Genomic DNA, 8769 nt, shown 5'->3' with positions numbered 1-8769 from the left:
TTGCGTATATATGCATATGTGCAAAGAAAAAATTCTTTCATTTAGAAGGTATAAAAGATGTATACTGTATATATTTGCCCACAAGAAGTTTGACATAAAAATACTCATTCATTACATTAATACGTCGCCCTTGAAATGAGGTTCATAGGGGAGTGTATAGTATAAAAACACATGTGTTTGTTTATTTAATAAAATTTATACACCATTTGTAAACAAAGAAAACTCTCAAAGTGGTTTACAAAAAGATACAAGAAAAAATTCACAACCCTTTTTTAAAATACACAAACGTTAAAATACTAAAACAGATTAAGATTGCCTCTACTTTCTAAGCGTCTGGACAGGCTTGTCTAAACAAGAATGTTTTTAACGGGCGCCAGAAAAAGTACAGTGAAGGGCAGCTGCTTGATGTCAATAGGCAGGGAGTTCCAAGGTGCAGACACTGCCACACTAAGCAGCTGAGTTCTTACAAATGCGGAATTGGTATTATGTGTCACCTATAGTAGTGCCAATTTCGCCAATCAAAGAAGTTGAGAGGGCACATGTGGCGTAAGGCAACCTGGCCCCAAACTGTTAATGAATGAAACAGTAAATCACACACAGCTTTAAAGCCCATACTTCGTTTAATTGTAGCCAAAGGACTACAGTGATGATGCCAATCCCAGTATCCCGTTACCTCCAGAGGGCAGTCAGGTGCACCTGGAAAGCCCACAGGTGACTGGTATCCAGAGACTGATTCCTGGAGGTAGCATACAGCCAGGACTGGCCCAAGACATTTTGGCACCTGAGGCAGACCCCAAAATGGCATCCCCCTCCCCACCAGGGAAGAAAGGGTGAGAGAAGATTTACTTCAGGAATAAGGGGGGGAAGAAAGATCGACAACAGGATTTGCTGCCCCTGTAGATCCTGCTGCTTGAGGCAGTTGCCTCACCTTGTCTCAAGGGTGAGCCCACCCTGCATACAGCTATCACAAAGCCATGGATATGTTCCAAGCTGTATGTTATAGCTGTTCAGGGCCAGCCCTACCGTTAGCCAGAAAGCAGCACCTGCCACAGGTGGCAGATACTTTGGGGTCAGGGCAGCATCGACCCCCAGAGTGTCCCTCCTAAAACAGAGCTGTTATTGATATTGAAGTGTCTGGGAACCATTGTACATGAGAAGCTACTGGTGTGCGTTAACTTCCCACTTTGTGCGTTAATCTTCCCACAGAAACTTTTCAGGAAAATCTGGATGGTGCACGAAGACATGGTTGAAATATGCAAGAGGCATCAGAGTTCAATGGCACATTTCAGGCAAAAGCAAAGCAGATTCCCCAAGGCTACTCCCCAAGAATCCCAGGATTCACCTTCTATATATTCAAGTTCGAATCTCCCTGTCTGCTTTATAATCCCTCTGTGTCCACCATCCTATGACTCTTTGACCCCAAACTCCTGCCTTCTGGGGTTGGTTTCCCAAGCTCCTCCCTTGCAAGCCCTTACTTTTGACTTGGCTTGCCGAGACACTGTTACATAGCACTGGCATTCTTTTTCTGCTGCTGGCTCGGCTGTCTGGCTCTGCTGCACTTATTAATTGGCTGTCACCCCAGCCTTGGCAGCTTGTATTGATGGACTCATGAAATAGATCTGGCAAACGCTTACTTTCCTGGCCTTGATCCGACAAAGGCCATTCACATCTTCTCCTTGACCGCTCCATTGTTAATCGTCCTGGTGCCTTTAAATGCTCCAAGGCAGGTTCCTGTAGACCAGGTCTGTTGGCCAGGCATTGTTGGAATACAACTCCCATCAGCCCTGAGTCCCATTGGCCAGACCAGCTGAGGATGATGGAGCAACATCTGGAGGGCCAGAGGTTCCCTAGCCCTGGTCTATAATCAGCATCAGGAGTCAGAATGTTTTCTATGACTGTGGTTGGGGTGGGGGAGGTGATATATTCCATACGGGCTCTGATAGCCAATTTTTATCAGGAAAGAGGCTTATTTATTAAACCAGGGCTGGTGCACCTATGGCCCTCCAGATTTTCATCTCCTAGTTCCCCTAATTATTTACCATGCTGGCTGGGGGTGGCAGCATCTGAAGCCCACTAACATCTGCAGGGCAAAACTAGCATTTTGCATGCCAGAGTGGTACATACAAAAGTGATTATGTCAGTGAAAATTCTAGACTAGGACTTTGTATGTGCACGAGGTTTTATATACTGCAGAGCATTAAAATATGCAACTCCTCCCCCCCCCCAAATGGCGTAGCTCAGTAAAATCTGAATTATATGTGTATAATTTAATAAACATCCTACCTACTGGTTTGCAAAAAAAAGAAAAGCATTTCTAAAGCCTAATGCCTGTACTTTTCCACATACAACCCCCCCCCCCCCAGTCCCCTGCTTCTATAATTTCACCACCATTTTGCCTCAAAGTACCTTCCACGGTCATGTTCTCCACCACTCGATCCTGGTTTGCTGATCCAACACACATTAACTGGAACATAATGAAAGTAGCATTAACATTTCAGACCCTATCAATGCTTGTTTGAAATTAGGACTCACTGTTTAAGACTGCAGCCTAAGAATGAAGAATTTAAGGAGGAGTGTCTTTTGACACTATTTCATGTTGAGGCGGTAAAATGCAGGCTTCCTCGGTTCAGTAACTCTTCTGAGCATCCAAAGCTTCCTTGCTTCTGCTACAGCCCCAGGTACTGAACACTTTTAAAAATTAAAGGTTATAACAATAGCTGGATAAGGTTGTTCTGCTTAGTATTTGCCACTGTTGCTTCAAACCCTTCAAGTGTCCCTATTTTCCAGTGACGTCCCTGATTTAGAGAAGCTGTCCCGGTTTCTGATTTGATCCCAGAATGTCCCGCTTTTCCTTAGGATGTCCCTATTTTCATTGGATAAATGTTGGAGGGTATGGAGTTATCCAACCCCCAAGCTGTCTGAAGGAAATCCTGTATAGGAAAGGTGTGTTTTTTTAACATTTCATGTTTTATTATGTTTTTATATATATTGGAAGCTGCTCAGAGTGGCTGGGGCAACCCAGTAAGATGTGTAGGGTATGGATACTAAAATTATCATTATGGAATGGGACTTCCCTGTCAGATAAATGTTGGAGGATATGCTGCTTTACTCATCGCAAATAACATGAGTAGCTGAGTTGAGAGCAGTAAAGCAAAAACTGCAGTAAAATTTCAGACATGTCCTGTGGCTTTAAAATTAAAATTGTGACTTTAAAATTAAGGGTTGCATTATGCTTGCCTGATGGAACAATCTCCTATCTTCTTCCCCCTGCATGCTGTTCGGGGACTTATCTTGTCTCTCCAGAGCAGTTTTGGCAAGGGGGGAAGTCTTGTTTCACTAGCAGACATCATTCCACTGACTTCTGCTAGTGTGGTTATTTACTTTTGTCTAGTCCGCTTTGAATTCTGGTGCTGGAGGAGACTCTTGAGAGTCCCACGGACTGCAAGAAGATCAAACCTCTCCATTCTGAAGGAAATCAGCCCTGAGTGCTCACTGGAAGGACAGATCCTGAAGCTGAGGCTACAAGACTTTGGCCACCTCATGAGAAGAGAAGACTCCCTGGAAAAGACCCTGATATTGGGAAAGATGGAGGGCACAAGGAGAAGGAGATGACAAAGGGTGAGATGGTGGGACAGTGTTCTCGAAGCTACCAGCATGACTCTGATCAAACTGCGGGAGGCAATGGAAGACAGGAGTGCCTGGCGTGCTCTGGTCCATGGGGTCACGAAGAGTCGGACATGACTAAACGACTAAACAACAACAACAACAACAAAAGTCTGCAAAGAGCCTTTTGCCTCAATAAATCTGGAGGGCTTTGAGGTGCCATGGGAGTTATTTGCCATGTATGGTTCCACTAGAAGCTTTCCCATGTTCTTGGCTCAGCTATTTTATGTGTCCTCAATGATGCTCTGCTCTACAACACAATCTGCTTCTGTTTACCCGCAGCTCCACCAGATGGCACTCATCAAGCTTCCCAGCTGATGACAGGCAAAAAATGCCGCAGCTCAAACCTCCCTCCCAGCTATTATTTACATCTGGGCTAACGCCTGAGTCACACAACCATTTTAAAGAGGGGGACAGTTGTCAGTTAGAATTATTGATGTTTTGTTGGTGCTTTTATGCATCTCATTGATTTTATTACAGTGGTACCTCGCAAGACGAATGCCTTGCAAGACGAAAAATGCGCAAGACGAAAGGGTTTTTCGTTTTTTGCGTTGCTTCGCAAGATGATTTTCCCTATGGGCTTGCTTCACAAGACGAAAACGTCTTGCGAGTTTGCTTCCTTTTTCTTAAAGCCGTTAATACCCAGCGAATCCGCGCTCCGCAAGACGAAAAAATCGCAAGACGGCACCACACGCGGAACGAATTACCGTAATTTCGTCTTGCGAGGCACCACTGTACTTTTGTATGTTGGTACTCTGCCTTGCTATATATTTATGGAAGTGCAGATTATAAATTTGTAAATAAATGGTGCACTTAAATTTTTCCCTTCCTCCCCTCGGGGTGTGACAAGGCTGCCTGTAACTACTTAATCCTGTGCCCATTTTGATTTTTTTTAAAAAGTGCAGCCACATTCCATTGCAGCACTCGTGCCCAGAAGTCATAACCTTGTGACTTCTCTGGTCATCATCAGTGTCGTGATCCTAAAGTCCAGCAGCGAACGGGACACTAAGCTGAGAAGACAGTGTCACCAGCTAAGGAGTCAAACTATGTTCTTGCTTATCAGAGGACCACTGAACCCAAGGCTGGCCAGCAGAAACCTACTGAACTAGAGACCACAGCACCAGAGTCCATAAAACCAAACCAGGATAAACATGCATGTCTTCCCTTGGAAATGCTTCCCAGAGTACCTTGCTAGCCCAACAGTGTAGGAAGCATCCAACTCAGCAGCCCATGGAGTGCAGGAGAAGTGGAATAGAAGCAGAGTGTCACAGACTGTTTGAGCGCAGAGGAATGTAGGGAAGAACCGGCTGGAGATCCCCCAAGGGAAGAAGGCTCAGAGCCCAGGGAGTGGTGGTAGGGGATCATGAGTGGTCAGAGGGGAGAAGACTGGGAGGAGGAGGTGTCGGAAGCTGAAGAGGAAACAGGGCTTAGTTAGCGGGAGGAGTCTGTGTCAGAGAGAAGTCCAGAATCAGAGGCATCAGCTGAAGCAGGGAGGCCAAGAGGCAGAGAGGAATCCATATGGTGAAGAGGCGCAGGTGTCTCCCCCTCCTATGGTGACAAGCTCACCTCTCTGCTGGTCTCCCAGAAACGGAAGAGGTATGAAGAGAATGGAGAAGTTGGCTTCACTCAGGCACAGTCTCAGATTGCTTGGGGAAAACCCTGAAGAGGCAGGGACTTAGGCAGCTGTGGGGAGGTGGGGACCTTTAGTCTTCGCATGTGTTTCAAGGGGGCAAGACCTGCCAGAGAAGAGTTGCTGTGCTCAGTAGGCCTGGCACTCCTGTGTAGATCCTATTTCTGCTAATAAAGAGTTGATGCCAACTTTCTCAGTGTGGTTTCCTGCTGGCTCCCTCCTGTCACAGAGGCTGCAGCTCAGTGGTACAGCCTATGCTTTGCATGCAGAAGGTCCCAGGTTCAACCTCCAACATTGTCAGGTAGGGCTGGGAGAAACTGCTGCCTGAAACTCTGGACAGCCTCTGCCAGTCATTGAAGGTAATCGTGTGATTTGCTCTAATAGGGCAGCTTCCTGTGTTCTTATGCAGAGGCTCAAAAGACTTTACTTCATTTCCAAGCCTTGTCAAAAGCAAGTTGCTCACTAGGAACTCTCCTTGGTGCTGAGCAACAGGCTTGCCTTGTCCTGTGGGCACCGGAGCAGATTTTGGAAGCATTTCTTAAGTCTGCCCAACCTCTGAGGTTAGGTGGGAGGTGACGGGAGAAAGGGCTTTTTCACTTGTCCCACCCCACACATTTGGAATGCCCCTCCTAGAGGGACGTTCCTGGGGCTAAGTCAGTTGGCTGAACTTTTCATCATACATAGAGACTTCGTTCTTATTTGCCTAAGCCTTATTTGTTAAATTTATTGAACAGACTAGCATTCTGCATTTTAGGAAAGTAGCTTCACAAAGCAGCTGTTATACAATCTGAACAACAGCCAATAACCAAAATAAAAGTACACTGTTAAAGCTTACAGAAGCACCCCAATCCTTTAAAAAATAATGCCTTCTAGCTGAGCCTCTCAGAAGCTTGATGTCCCTGACCCAGGACTCCAGGCAAGCTGTTAATTTTGCAGGAGGAAAAGTGGGTACATGATACACAAACAGTGAACTACTAGGAATGAGATGATGGTGAAGAGATCATTGTGCACCTGACAGAGTGGTCGCTAGTCCACACCAGCCTCTGCCAAAACCAGCCAGGGCCTCTCCATATGGCATTTATATTGAGCATTCATGACTATTTGTGCACATGATGGTATTGGGAAGGTTATACACAATCCCGCTTTCAGTACTGATTGCAACGTTTTGGGGTGGTCATTCTGCTTTGTTTGCAATCAGCACATTTCCCAAAGCTTCCTACTGAAGTCCTGGGAGAGGAAGTACCGGGGCAGTTGTGTACCAGGCGCTCTGAGAGCTGTGTATGGAGTGTGCCAGAAGGGGTGTGGCAAGGCCACACGCTGGAAAAAAGAGCAGCAGAGTAAACCGGCAGCTGTTAAGTGTGTCAGAGAGAGGTCCCAGGAAGGGGGAGGTTGGAGGGGAAGGAGTGGAGATCGGCAGAGTTGCTAGTGAAAGGCTCCCAGAAGTAGAGACATAAATACAGAGGAAAGCAGACAAGGAAAGAGAGAAAGGAGCGGGACAGAGCAGGAAGGCCAAGAGGAATTGGCAAGGGTTTCCCCAGAGGAGCCATAAAAGGCAAGGTAGATGAAAGGAAGGGGTATGAGAAACTTCCTTAGCAGGAGAGCTGGTCTTAGCAAGGACTCGGAACTTGTGTACAATAGTGTCTGTTGGAGACATTGTAAAATCTTGCTAAATATGAGAACTTGGGACTTTTTGCAAAGGATGTGATTTACCACCTAGCTGTGGCATCTCCCAAAGACCAGGTGTGCAAGGTGGAAGCAGCCTAAATCAGCAAGCCCCAAAGCCCTTGGCTTAGTCAAAACCTCAGAAGATAAGAGACATCCTGACAGTCTGCGGATCCTTGAGACCTGAGAAGGAAGGCTTAGAGAAGTTCACTTCCCGCAACTTTTTAGACCTCGAATATTCCAGGTTCTGATTTGTTTGTTGCTGTTCCGCTTTTGTTGTAGTGCAAGAGTGCCCCTCCATATAGCAATAATGCATTGGGGAAGCATCACAGAACAAGTACTAAAGATTAATGGTGTGTGGTCCAGTCCAGTATAAGCCAAGCACTAAGGCAAAATTGTTGCCATCCGTCTGCCTTGAGAGACGATGGAAGAGTGCACCATTGGGGGTGAAGTCAAGCTGCTGGAGAGTTACAGCATCTGCTGTGGCTGTAAAGACCAAAAAATGCACAATTACATGTTGCAGAAAACACCCAGATGGGGGAGGGGAGAAACACCAGTCTAGATGGGCCTTTGGTCTCTAAGGCACCAAGAGTTTCAGTCTTGATTTTGCAGGTAAAGATCCCTACTGTTAAGAATCAGTCATGAACATCATGTGGCACACGCATTAAACACAAAGGACGATGCATAACTGCCCTGCACAAAATCACCCCAGGGCTGCAGTAATAGAATTGTAGGGCTGGAAGGAATCTCAAGGGCCATCTAGTTCAACCCCCTGCAATGCAGGAATCACAGCTAAACAATCCAACAGAGAGCTCCTGTTTTTAATGTTTGAGTAGGAGCAGGAGCAGATTAGTGGGGTAGGAAAATAATGTCAATATATTTCACATCTGTCAACCAGTGAGGCACTATAGCTGCTAGAGGGTCATGAAAATTGTGTCTCAGGCTTTTTAGACTCATCTACCCTTGTACTGGGGATGCGGGTGGCACTGTGGGTTAAACCACAGAGCCTAGGACTTGCTGATCAGAAGGTTGGCGGTTCGAATCCCCGCCACGGGGTGAGCTCCCGTTGCTCGGTCCCAGCTCCTGCCCACCTAGCAGTTCGAAAGCACGTCAAAGTGCAAGTAGATAAATAGCTCTGGCAGGAAGGTAAACGGCATTTCAGTGTGCTGCTCTGGTTCGCCAGAAGCGGCTTAGTCTTGCTGGCCACATGACCCGGAAGCTGTACGCCAGCTCCCTCGGCCAATAAAGCGAGATGAGCACCACAACCCTAGAGTCAGTCACGACTGGACCTAATGGTCAGGGGTCCCTTTACCTTACCCTTGTACTATCTCCAACCAAAGAGGTGCATAAGTTGCCAGGTGTGGGAAAAAATTCCAGCTCTCCTACTCTACTAGATGAAGAGCAAGCGCAGAAAGTCTTCTCCCTGTTAAAAAGAAACTCTTCCTAGGCTCAGGCTGTACATGAGGTAAATTGCCATACCAGGCTGCCTGCAAGGGGTTGTTCCTCTTAGCTGGGCATCCCTAGATCACCATTCCACCCCCGAACGCTCCCAAATGTTTTGTGCTGGTTGGCTATTTTGGCTTGTTGGTTTGGGGTTGTTGAGGGTTTTTTGTTTGCTTCCATGAGGACTAGCAACTTGGGGAAGGGCTTGTTCCGAAAGCTCTGCAGTGGAGTCGGTCTCATTCCAAAAGAGAGCTCTGGAAGCCTGGCTGTCAACTCACCGCCTGGGTGTGCCCGTGCGTAAAGATGGAGAGATGAGGGAGCGCGCCGGAACAACTCCGCTCGCCCACCCACTCGGTCCTCGCGGCAGAGCC

The sequence above is a fragment of the Podarcis melisellensis genome (assembly GCF_964234715.1).
Source record: "Podarcis melisellensis genome assembly, chromosome: 5".
Taxonomy (NCBI): Eukaryota; Metazoa; Chordata; class Lepidosauria; order Squamata; family Lacertidae; genus Podarcis; species Podarcis melisellensis.
Note: the sequence above shows the minus strand (reverse complement) of the source record.